Genomic DNA, 12453 nt, shown 5'->3' with positions numbered 1-12453 from the left:
ATTCTTCCACTAGTCATATGATTCAGACTCCGAGAACATCAGAGGGTAATCATACCTTGACAATTTACACTTGCTTTCTGCTATTTTCCACAATAGAAACTGGGATTAGAGTTTTCTGTCTGAAAAAAAAAGATTTTAGTTTCCAACCTTCACCTTTAGGAAATCATTCTCTGCCGTCATATTATGTTCCAGAAAGCCCGTTTGTGAAGGACAGAACTGGATCCAATCTTTACACACTTTTATAACCATTTAATTTCAAAGTTACACATTACAAGCATGGAGGCTCACCACCACCTTCTCATGGGCAATTAGGGATGGGCAATACTTTCTATCCTCCCCAGTGATGCTTACACCCCATGAACAAATAAAAAAGAACAGCTCCTAACCCCAACAACCCCAGTTTCAGCCTGTGCCTATTTATAGGGGCACAAGCATACCTCCAGTTAATGCCCACCATCTGCATACAATTAAATATACCATTAACAGTCAGAGCGTGGGCTTGGCACATGAAAGTGTTATGCCACTCACCTGTCATGCATCCCATCCAACATCCTGGATCCTCTTGGTACACTGTCCCCATGTGAGAAAAGTCACACTTCTGCTGTTGACTTCCTCGGTCACTTCCATCCACGCCTGCTTGGTTGGAAAGGTCGTCCTCTTCCTCCCATCCTTGAGAGCTCACCTCACTGCATCCCCTCAGATCCCACAACAAGAGTGAGACATCTGGGGAGCAGTCTTCAAAGGTCTCCTCTCTATTCCTGCGGTTGTTACAGCCTTAAAAATCCAAGTGCTAGCAAGCCCTTGTAACCCATGTCATGGTCCTTTTAATTAGAAATCCTTCCTTTGAAAGAATGGACCATCACCCCGCATTCCCCCCACTACCCGATTGGTCAGGGAATCCAAAAGCAGGATACTAATGCCACGCCTCTGGTAAAGAGGCCTTGTTAAGCCCACCAATTCATAAATCTGGTTCCCAACCCACAAATGGTCCCGCCATTCCAGCAAGGACTAAATACAGAAGATTCCATCCATTGGGCTGAATTTTACCAGCCCTCTGATATCGGGGGTTGTGGTGGGTGGGGGGCCTGGAAAATTCTTCTGGGAGAGGCCCGCCTCCACCCCAGACACCAAGAAGGTCCTGCCGCATTTTACCAGTGGTGGCGACACCTCGGTGCGACCCACTCGCTGCACGGCGGCGGAGCCTTCATTTGCATAATAAAATTAATGCAAATAAATGTTCATGAACTTACTTGGACTGGACGGCCATCCCACGTTTGGGGATCTGAGGCAAGACACTGGTGGGGGGGGAGGGGGGGAAGGAGTATAATTTTCAGGTTGGGAGCAGTCGGTGGGGGGGGGGGGGGTGGGGAACAGGGGAGAAAACTGATTCCATTAGCTGAGGGAATGGTGGGAAGGGGTTGCAGGGCAGAGATCATAAAGTTTGGGGGTGAAAGGTTGGGACCGACAAAAATGTTTTTTCAGCGGGGTGGGGGGGCGGGAGTGGGTAAGAAGAGGGAAATAAATGTATTGCTTGATGATTGTGGGGGTGGATGAGGGTCTTTGATGTGAACTTTACTGTTTTTATTTAAATTAAAAGATAATGTTCTCTTTAAACATTCACAAGATCTGTCACGGCTTAAGGCCCTTTAAAAATGGCGCCGATGCCCGCACGGTGGCGCCAGACGCCGTTGCCAGGTACAGAGAGCCGTCCCCCTCTACATCATCGGGGGCGGCCGTTCCGCCTTCTCCATTTAAATGAGCCCCTGCTCGAAATATCGCGGGACCTCAGCGACAGCCACTCCACGCGAACGGACCGCCAACTTCAAAGCGCGCCGCCGCGATTTGTGGTGCACTTGCAAAATTCAGGCCATTAACTCGGTTTTTCACTCCACAGATGCTGCCTGGCCTGAGTTTTCCATCATTTTCTGTTTTTATTTCAGATATTATTTCTGATTATATGATTAATTTTGAAATTATCAAAATACACGCTAGCAGTCTCTCGCGTAAATAGAAATTATTGTTCTATTATTTTACAATGGTAAACATAAAAGATTTTCATAATTTATAAATTTACTTTACAAAATAGTTTTGTTGTTTGTTTAAAAGTGTTAGTATTCCAAAAGATCAAACTACAATTTATTCAGCAAAAAACACAGTTCAGTCAAATGGTATTACAAACATACCATTCTATCACTCATATAGTAACCATTTTTTTCAGAAATGAATCTTGTGTGAGACAGCTTTTATCATCTTCTTCAAAGTGTCATCAAAAAATCCATAAAGCTTAGACTGATGGACTGTTAGGACTCAAATCAATAACCAGTCAAGCTGTGAACTTTTGGCACTTTATGGCCACAACTCTTTTTACCTCAGCTACAATACAACTAACTATATGTATGTGTAGTTTTCTTGTCAAATGGGTCAGGTCATAATTCAGCTCTTTTCTTTGAAAAGGGTGGCAGTTAAAACACTATTTGATTTTGAATGGGAGCATCAATTGATCTTCATAACCCCCATGAAGTTTGTACCTATGACAGTTTTTGTTTCTGGGACCAATGCAGCTTCAGTTTTCTACTTAGGCAGATTGCTACGGTTTCTTAATAGTAATTTATTTTCAAAGTTTTCTGCTATTTTCCTATTAATTTTCAAATAACTATTTGCCTTTTTACAAATTATGAATTCAGTACCTCTGTCACTGTTCTACAGGGTTAATTTCCTGAAACTGTCAAAATTACAGGAAGTTTAAATTTTACATTCACAATTAACTAATTCTTTAAATTTAGTTCCTAAATTACTGGTGACAGAATTTATCACAGGCACATTAGCCTATTTTTAAATGATACTTCACCAGAACTTAATTATAAAAATAAAATGAGAGATATTACACAGAATAGGTGGTGTTTATCTCAGTTAATTCTCATCTAGATTCCATCTGGCATATCATATGGATAGATCATGAGGATTTTAAAAATACTCTAGTTAAAATTAAGGCATTTCTACAGATAACGTACTCCTTCAAAAGGTTCCAGTTGTGACATATTCCAACTACTTTATCATCATAAGGAAACAGAAAAACAGATGTTTCCATTTTTTATGCTTGTGCATAAAAATACTTACTGACAATAGTTTTCAAAGGGCCATGCAAAAATGCAAACCAGAAATCTAGAAGAGAAGATATGGTTTAAGAAGAAACAAACATGATCAGTGTCTTACCTGGTCATGTGATATGGGGCCAGTCTAGTCAATAAGAACTTACATATTAAACACATAACCATAAAGAATGAGGTCACATTGAAAGACTAATACCATGAGAATCAATGTTCCATCTGGCACAAAAAAAATCACTCTGCAGTGCAGCTTACCTATTTTCCCTTTCCAAATCATTTTCCAGGCAAAACCTCAACTGATTCACTTTCAAACAGGAAGTTGTGAAGCAAACAAAGCTCCAGAGTTGCTTGCCCCCTAAATGGGACAGGAAAAATAACCATGGCATCTGATGAAATTTTGTTGGAACGCAACTGGTACATTGATATCTTTTGGTGAACCTGCCTAGTCTGCCTACACATCACAATAGCACTACATGGTTGACTATATGCTAATGAAGAGGCCTAGCAATCCATTCAGTTGTAAAAACAATTACTCAAGAAGGCAGCCTTCCCCAACTGTCTCAAGTCAATGAAGAATAGGCAATAAATGTGGCATTGCTAGCAACACCATTTCTATGAACAAATTTTTTTTTTTAAACTGCTTTCCTCAAATGGAACCAATTTTGCATATTATCTAATGTTCCAAATTGGAGAAAGAATTAAAAACTACATTACGAACATACGAATTAGAAGCAGGAATAGGCCACTCAGCCCCTCGAGCATTCTCCGCCATTCAATATGTTCATGGCTGAACTGATTACTCCACATTACCACCTACCCCAGATAACCTTTCACCCCCTTGCTGATCAAGAATCTGTCTACCTCTGCCTTAAAAATATTCAAAGACTCTGCTTCCACCGCCTTTTCAGGAAGAGAATTCCAAAGACTCACGACCCTCAGAGAAAAAATTTCTCCTCATCTCTGTCTTAGATGGGCAACCCCTTATTTCTAAACAGTGACCCCTGATTCTAGATTCTCCCACAAAGGGAAACATCCTTTCCACATCCACCCTGTCAAGACCTCTCAGGATATTATGTTTCAATCAAGTCACCTCTTACTCTTCTAAATTCCAGCAGATACAAGCCTAGCCTGTCCAATCTTTCCTCTTAAGATAGCCCGCCCATTCCAGGTATCAGTCTAGTAAATCTTCTCTGAACTGCTTCCAACGATAACATTCCATTAGCTTTCCTAATTACGTGCTGTACCTGCATACTAACCACTAACTGCCACTACCTAGTTTACTCTGCTAAACCTGAATCATACCTTCTGTCATTGAACAGCAATTTTGCCAGCTGTGAAGTCTACAGCAAAGCCTACCTTGCTCCAGTGACTAGATGAACATGTTTGATGATGCAAGTTCCCAGAAGGAAAAAAAAGAACAAAATATAAAATAAGATTCAGAATTTGGTAAAATTGATAACACTCCTGTGAAGCACCTTGAGACATTTTTCTACATTAAAGATACCATATAAATACAAGTTCTTGTTATTGGTGACTCTGGTATTAGAAATATAAATCAAGAGTAGATTCAAGTGTTTTGCTTTGGTTGGCATTGATTCACCGATTTGTAAATTGTTTTCAACTCCTACAATATGAAAAGTATTACTTTAATAGAAAACTAACCATAGTGCAATAACTTAAGAAATAATTAGTAAGCATTTAATGTAAATAACAGCTTTTTTAAAGCATGGTTTAATTTACTACAATTGAACTATTATTACTTTTTGTTACAGAGATTGGTATTTCAAATAATCTACTCTTCTGAAAAAGAACTGACCTTAAAGAATAATTTCATCCGTGATTAGAACATACAGCACATTGGTGCTCTAAAAATCTGCACAATGAAATAGTTCAAATTGGCTTGGAGCTTGTGATTTCCATGAGTTAGTTTCCAGTCTCAGCTGTTCTGTTCAGGCAAAACATAAACGGAGATTGAGCATTTCTCCATTGAGAGGGGAAACGAAAAAAAATGGAAAACAGTGCAGTTTAGACTGCCTTTCCACAACTCTTCGTGGCGTAGGAGACATATGAGAACATCTCACTCATCCATTCAATTGGCCAGGTATGTGGCATGCGTCAACAGGAGAAAAGGAAATAGGAGAAAAATAAAACTTTTTTAATGTGGTAACAGCATGTAAAAATGCCATCTTGCAGTACTACAGTGCATCAGATCGCATGTTTTATCTCCCAATTTCTCAACTATAACACCATAGGTACCATGCAGAGCCAAATGCTTAAGAGGGAGAGAGGGGAGAAATCAGATGGCAAATTATTCCAAGCCACTTGTGTGTGGCAGTCAGTTCAAAGTGGCATTGAGAATAGGTTGGATCAGCAGAAAAAGTGGAACAAAATGACAGGATAATACCCTTAAAAATTATCTTGTGAATATTTACTCCTCTGTTTGTAACATACATTTACACAACTTTTATAAATTTATATTAACACAGAACACATCAAATTAAAATTTCTATTTCCTGATTAATTTTACTACAATATTTCCTCTCTAATTTATTTTTGGGATCATACAAAATATGTTGTTGTGAGGGTATGTTAGAGAGCCCCAGGGAATGTCCAGCTCCCCAACACAAAAATCAAGAAAAAGATACAGAGACGTTGATCATCAGGTCTTTGCCCTTTAATATCATATTGTGATCATTAGCGCTTTTCTAGGGAAACGGCAGAGTTTGGCCTTAATGAGGCTGGGCACTGGTATTTTCTTTAGTTTTTAAGTCCCCCAAAACTTAAAAAGGTCAAATGGGACCCAAGATGCATTTTGCTGGCCCTTCTGATGTTGGGCCATGCCAGTGGGCAGATCTATACCAGAGACGACATTTAGGGCCAAGTAAATGACCGGGGGCAAGAAATTTTGCTAATCCTGGGGCTGAACAAGAGTAGTGCACTTCTGGTGAGGCAAGGTGGGGCAGGAAAATCTACCCTAGTATGTTTATATATGCAGAAATGAACACAACACAAAATCAAGTAAAAGCAAGTTATTGATAAGCCTGCACAGTTAATGTTACTACATATCAATGATGGTTGGTGTCTGCAGCAACACCCACTGCCATGACAAAAGTAGTCCCAAACCCCGTCAGGATCAGGGACACTTTTTAATTCATCACCATCAACAAACACTCTCACATCAAGTACATAGGCTATGCTTTTGTTATGGAATCAATGCTGGCATGAATGAGATACATTAAACACCAACTCTGTTATGCTAGCAGAGTTATAGGGCTGAGTTTTATCAGCCCTCTAGGGATGGACAGGGTGGCGGGGGGGACACATTCAATTGAAAGGGAAGGCAATGGTTGGAGTGTCAGCCACCTTCCTTACGCCATTCAATTTAGTCAGGGACGGGGAAGGCCTAAACATATAAACACTTAAGCTAAATCAAACTGAAAGTTGTAGTACCAAACTAATGTTACATGACTTGTTTTCATCTATGTTTAGCAGTGAAAGGTTGCGAGTTAAATATATATTCTCAGCTCCATTCCTTTGGCACTGACTATGAGCTGAAGTGACAGACTAGTGCCCTTTGTCTTTGATTTCTAGTACTAGAATTGACAAGTATACAGAGAAAGAATGTCATTCAACACTCTAAGTATATTAACTGTTCTGAAATATATCTTGAGTGTTCTGTGTCTTGCACATTTTTGTTCATGATTGACCCACTTGGTAACTGGGAGATGCAATGGGTTTCATGCTGGGACAAAAAACCCAGATGAAATGAGTTTGAGCACTTGGAATCCAGTTCCCAATTGATACAAGCCACAGAAGTGCCCATAACATGGAACCAACTTGTCAGTTTCACTAAGAAAGGATGCAAGGACAGCAAATTCTGGAAATGAATTTTTTTTTAAACTAAAATATTGCAATTACTGGAAACCGAAAACAGAAAATGCTGGAAACAAATATCTGGTCAGTCAGTCAACATCTGTGAAGTGACAGGTTATCATTTCAAGTGCGGACCTTTTCATCAGAAGTGTCTGATGAAGAACCTACACAAATGCATAAATTGTTGACTGTAGCAACCACAAGTTGAGAATGCAAACAAAGTACTGGTGTACATTTTTAGAATACAAAAGCAGAGGTGATGTTAACTTTATACTGAACCTTGGTTAAACCACACTTCAAGAATTGTTTCAGGTCTCCATACTTCAAAAAGATCATTAGAGCACTGGAGAAAATACAGATAAGATTTATAATCAGCCCTAAAATATTCCATTTCCCAGCACTAATCTTAGTTTCTTATGTTCTTACATGTGGATAAGGAATAAGAGCAGGAATAGATCATTGGCAGAATCTTATCAGTCCCATGAAGGCGGAGTTCGAAGCAAGACCAGAAACAAACTTTGAAAATAGCGTGTTGGGTCAGCTCCCCGATGCATTCCCACTTCTGATCAATCCTGCCATGGGTGGAGTCAATACATCAGCAGATACCCACTTGACCAATTAAGGGACCATCTGGTAAGTTCCAGATGTTGCAGGTATCTTCCCAACGTTATACAGGCTCCCCTGCTGAAGCCAGAGCCCGGCAGGTACCTGGAAGCTGCTTTCCGCGGGTACCACAGGAGGGCATCAACACCTTCTCTCAATCCCATCAGAGCTATTGGAATGAAAAGTCACAGCCACGGCCAAAAGCAATCCTGTGGAGGGGATTTCCCTCCACAATGATGGCTTGACAGCTGTGGCCATTCTTTATTTTTAAATTTTCTGAGGGCTTCAGACAGTGCCTCCATTTTGAGGCACCCTCGTGGTTCCTTACCTGCCTTCGCAACTTTCCAAGTGGAGCCACCGTCTGTCCAGACTTTCAGGCTCTCTTATTGGGCCATCCACTTCAGGAAGCCACCCACCATCCTTAATTGGATGGTAAATGCGGAGGCAGCCTCTTAATTGGCCATCTCCTGCAAGAGCGCCTTGCCATGCAGCCACCCGACATCAGTGGGGTTGGGACCCACTTTTGGTCCCGATGGCAGAACAATTTCAAAGCTGGTAAGATTCTCCCCCATGTGGCCCTTTGAGCCTGTTCCACCATTCAGCATCTATAGGAGAGAAAAGCAGAAAACTGGAAGGAAAATTGCCATGTAGCAAAATTGCCACAAGACTTTCTAGCTTCTATGCCATTTAAGGGGTAGGTCTAAGCATTATATTTTTTGATGTCACAACATCTCCAGGCAATCATTTTTGTAATCTACGTATTTCCATTTCCACTTGGGTCTCGCTAGTTGCACATTATCTCCAGCTGTGAAATGGGCTGGCAACCAGCAATAAGCATGTGCCAATGCTGATTTGTAACCAGATATTAGGAAACACACAAAAGGATTTGAATTATCTCTCAGTCCAAATTTCTGCCCTCCTGAGATGCAATGATGACCTGCATTCAATACGATCTCAGGGAATCACTGTCATGTATCACTGCCCTACAGCTCTGCGGCAACATTGCACCACAATGCTACCTACCTCCAAGTACTTTACTGATTTGAAAAGCCAACAACAGTACAAACTGGCAATCATAACCTGTGGACAATAAGATTTTTCCAATGACTATGGCATAAGAAGTTACAAAAATGCTATGATTTACTATATATCTGAACAATGGTTTGGACATCATGAGTTAACTTTAAAAATCATAACAGATTGCAACAACAACTTGCATTTAAATAGTGCCTTCAATGTAGCAAAATATCCTAAGGTGCTTTTCTAACTATGGCACCAGAAGTTAGAGGGCTTTTGTAGAAGGAGTCCTATCTTTAAAAAAATTAACACTATAAAAATACCAACACCTTTCCTTAAAATAACTAAGTATCACATGGGAATTAAATGTAAAAATATTCATTATGATCTAAATGAGATGATATAGCTCTAATCAATTTATTGGCATAAATAGAAAGAAAGGAACTTTCATTTATATAGTGCCTTTCACAACCTCAGGATGTCCCAAAATTCTTCACAGCCAATTAAATACTATTGAAGCGTAATCCCTGTTAGAAGCTTACAAAGGTAAAAACAGACTAGGCCATGTAAGGCAATAAGGTTGCTAATTTGTGCACATCTAGGTCCCACAAATAACAATGAGGTCAATGAACAATTAACCTGCTTTGGTAGTGTTGCTTGAAGGTGAAATGTTGGCAAAGACAAGCACCAAAGCTCTCCTGCTCCCCTGCCCTGGGATCTTTTATATCCACCCAAGAGGGCAGATAAGATCTCAATTTAAAAAGTATCATTCAAAAGACTACACCTCCAAGCGTACAGTACTCCCTCAGAATTATCAGGCAAGATTGTGTGTTCAAGTCTGGAGTGGATCTTGAACTGACACCTTCTGACTGACACCTAATGAATGAAGGATATATGCAAAACATTTTTGTCCGATCTGTTACGACTCACTGCTCCAGTTAAAGCCCCCAATCAAAATATACGATTCTGATTGTGGTGGGACCAACGCACTGTTAATTCAATCCCATCGCTCCACAGATCAGCTAACATATCATTTAAAACTTTCCAAATTAAAGAAAGACCCAGCCAAATTGTACCATCTATTAACCCCCGAATGAGGCTAACTAAACCAGGTGGCTTTAAATCAACAAATTAACTCTTTAATTAGAAGAACTAAATTCTTAAACACTACGAAGATATAAACAACATTTAAAATAGAAAAGATTAGAGTCCTTGCAAATTTACAGTCCAATGTTGCTTGAAGTCCTCACAGAACATAACTTGAAGTCCTCACAGAATGTTGCTTTCCTTCTCCAGCGAATTTCAACAATTAACGACTTGTAAACACGTTAGCAGAATCAATGTGACTTTGGAGTTTTTGAGGGATAAAAGATTGTCACAGTCCCTTCCTTCAGTTTAAATTACCAGAGATCTCTGTTTTGGCTTGATGTTTTAGAATTTTGAGAGATAATAATTAAACAGACTAAATTCCTATTCCTTCAGTTTAAATGGCTGAGAGCTCTTTTTCCAGGTGGATGACACCACAGTTGTGTCCTCTGACTGTGTGTTCTGTTAGAACAAACTATCTTCAACTAAAAGTCAGTTCAAAATTGAATCATAACAAATGTATCACTTTCTACTCACTCCCAGTGGCTGTATCTATGGTAAAGAGAATGCACCCTTTGAATCGCAGTCTCCAAATGGCTGTTTCTGAGGCAATGAAAATGCACCTTCCTATGACTCCTGAGGCTTGCTGGTTCTTAAATCAATACTGATCCTTTGCAAGCCTTAAAGGCAAACTGCATATTCCCCCCCAAAAAACTACAGGACCATGGCAGATCATTTAACAGATCTTTTTAACACCCATAAAATAGACATAGCAGTCAAAAGTAAACTGACAGGTGTCCTATGATTGACCTTACAACTTCTTACAGAAGAATCTAGGAAATAATTGTGAACTTCACTACAGCATTGCAAAGAATGGTCAATAAGCTTGCTTAGAGAGAATATTTTTTCCACATGTGGGACATCTGCTTGTCAAAGTAATGTAGAAGCTGCACAAGCATTTTGGAAGATATCAAGAACACATAGGTCCCTTCCTACGAGCCAAGCTTGCCCACTCCCAAGCACCCATAACCAGGTCAACTGTATGGCAGCCTGCTAAATGTGGCAGGCCTCAGAGTCGTAGCATGTACATCAAATCATATCCTCAAAGTCTGTAAACTTCATGTACTATATATATTTTTTTTAATTAATGAAGTTTGTTAGAATTTGAGTTATATTTTATATGGAGAGCAGACAAATTGTCTGATTGTTACCAAGTCGATGTAGCCTTGCCTATATGTATCCTTTAGGTGTTTTATTTTCCGGATATTGATTTTTTTGGTTAAAAATATTGAATATTTAACCTGGCACGGCAGACAATACTAATCATGCAACAATCGTCCAGTATATCACCAGTCCATAATTTTTTAAAACTGGATTTTGCTCTTTACTATTAACTGTAAGAATCCGCCTTTTATTCCGTGCCTGTCGCCAATGTCAGTCCACCCATCTGCTGTTTTACAATAGCAGAAAAGTGAAAGGCCCTTCCCCAAAGTCTTGGATCTTTGATGTGCTTGCAGCTAGTGATCCTCAACCTGACCTTTTACCCGCCATCTCCTCTAAGTTACACCAAATACAGTTCTTTTTCGGAACCAAGTCCTTTCAATTCCAGCTGACATTTCACGGTCTACAGTGTTTTCTTCGCCTCAAATACTGCGTACGCCAATCAAGTATTTAAACTATCTGATTTCAACCTAACCAAAATACAACGTTTGATCGTTATCAAGACGCGCGTGAAAATTATTAGATGGCTAAATCCTTCAGGCTAAATTGTTAGCCTTGGTTGCTGAGTTTATCAAAGTTATCGCTCGATTGACAGTGTGAGAAGTCAATCTCTTAATTACAGCTACTATCCGCTGCCGAAGAGATCCAAAATTAATGACATCCCCACGGTTTCAGATAAGCTGTGTGTGTGCACAAAATACTTCCGTACTTAAGAAGATATGAAACAGTTCTCTGTAAAAATTGTTTTTTCCGACTTCCGACCTTCTTGAAAGGCAATGATGCCCTAAATTTTAACCCTCAACCACCTGCCCCTTTCAATCTCGTCCTTCCCCCCACCCCTCACCTTTCTGTGTCAAAGTACTGATGCTGAATTGGAAAATCCCCAGGTTTATCCGTACATTAGATCCCTAGCGGCGTCTCATTAGGATGATAACCGTCCACGGGGACGCAACTTCCTGGTTAGGCGAGTCTGTGCTTTGCCCGAGTGTGAAATAATCAGATGTTTTAAACCCTGGCTCCCCTCCCTAGATAGAGTACAACACCAAGTAAGGTGCCTGGCTGGGAACTTTGCATTATTGTTTCAACCTTTAGTTACAGCTCAAGATAATGAATATTTACTCGTGTCGCGATATTTTAAATGCGCAGACAGCAAGACAGACCAAATACTGTAATTTAATAGCTCTGTTGGGGTGTAATTTCTTGGTCACGTTGCGGAGTTTTGGCTGTTTCGAATATACAATAAATTGTACATGAAGCCAAGTACTTGGCTGAGTCAAAACGGCATTTTGTCCGAAGCTGCTGGCGCCTCCGCCCCTCGTGTTTACTGTACTAATGTATTATTAACTCGCGTTGTTTTTCGATCGGCCGATCAGTAACATTACACTGGCAACGGGAAGTTTGGTCTCTAGTCTCCTGGAGACGGTGACTCTCGGCTCCCTCTCCTTTTCCATTAGATCAGCAGCACTTTTACCACATGCTCCGATTCCCCTCTAAGCTACAAATCCAGCCACTTCTGAAAAAGCACATTGGCGTTTCCAGATTTTTG

General features: G+C 40.2%; 1 protein-coding gene across 5 annotated transcripts in view; it reads right to left on the bottom strand.

The window, feature by feature from the left end:
• Positions 1 to 12453, bottom strand: part of ppargc1a (peroxisome proliferator-activated receptor gamma, coactivator 1 alpha) — a 725688-nt gene that overhangs the window by 712473 nt on the left and 762 nt on the right. The gene's annotated exons all lie outside the window — the stretch shown is intronic.

Source organism: Heterodontus francisci, chromosome 1, assembly GCF_036365525.1.
Source record: "Heterodontus francisci isolate sHetFra1 chromosome 1, sHetFra1.hap1, whole genome shotgun sequence".
NCBI classification, from domain to species: Eukaryota; Metazoa; Chordata; class Chondrichthyes; order Heterodontiformes; family Heterodontidae; genus Heterodontus; species Heterodontus francisci.
This window is presented reverse-complemented; position numbering and strand designations above follow the sequence as displayed.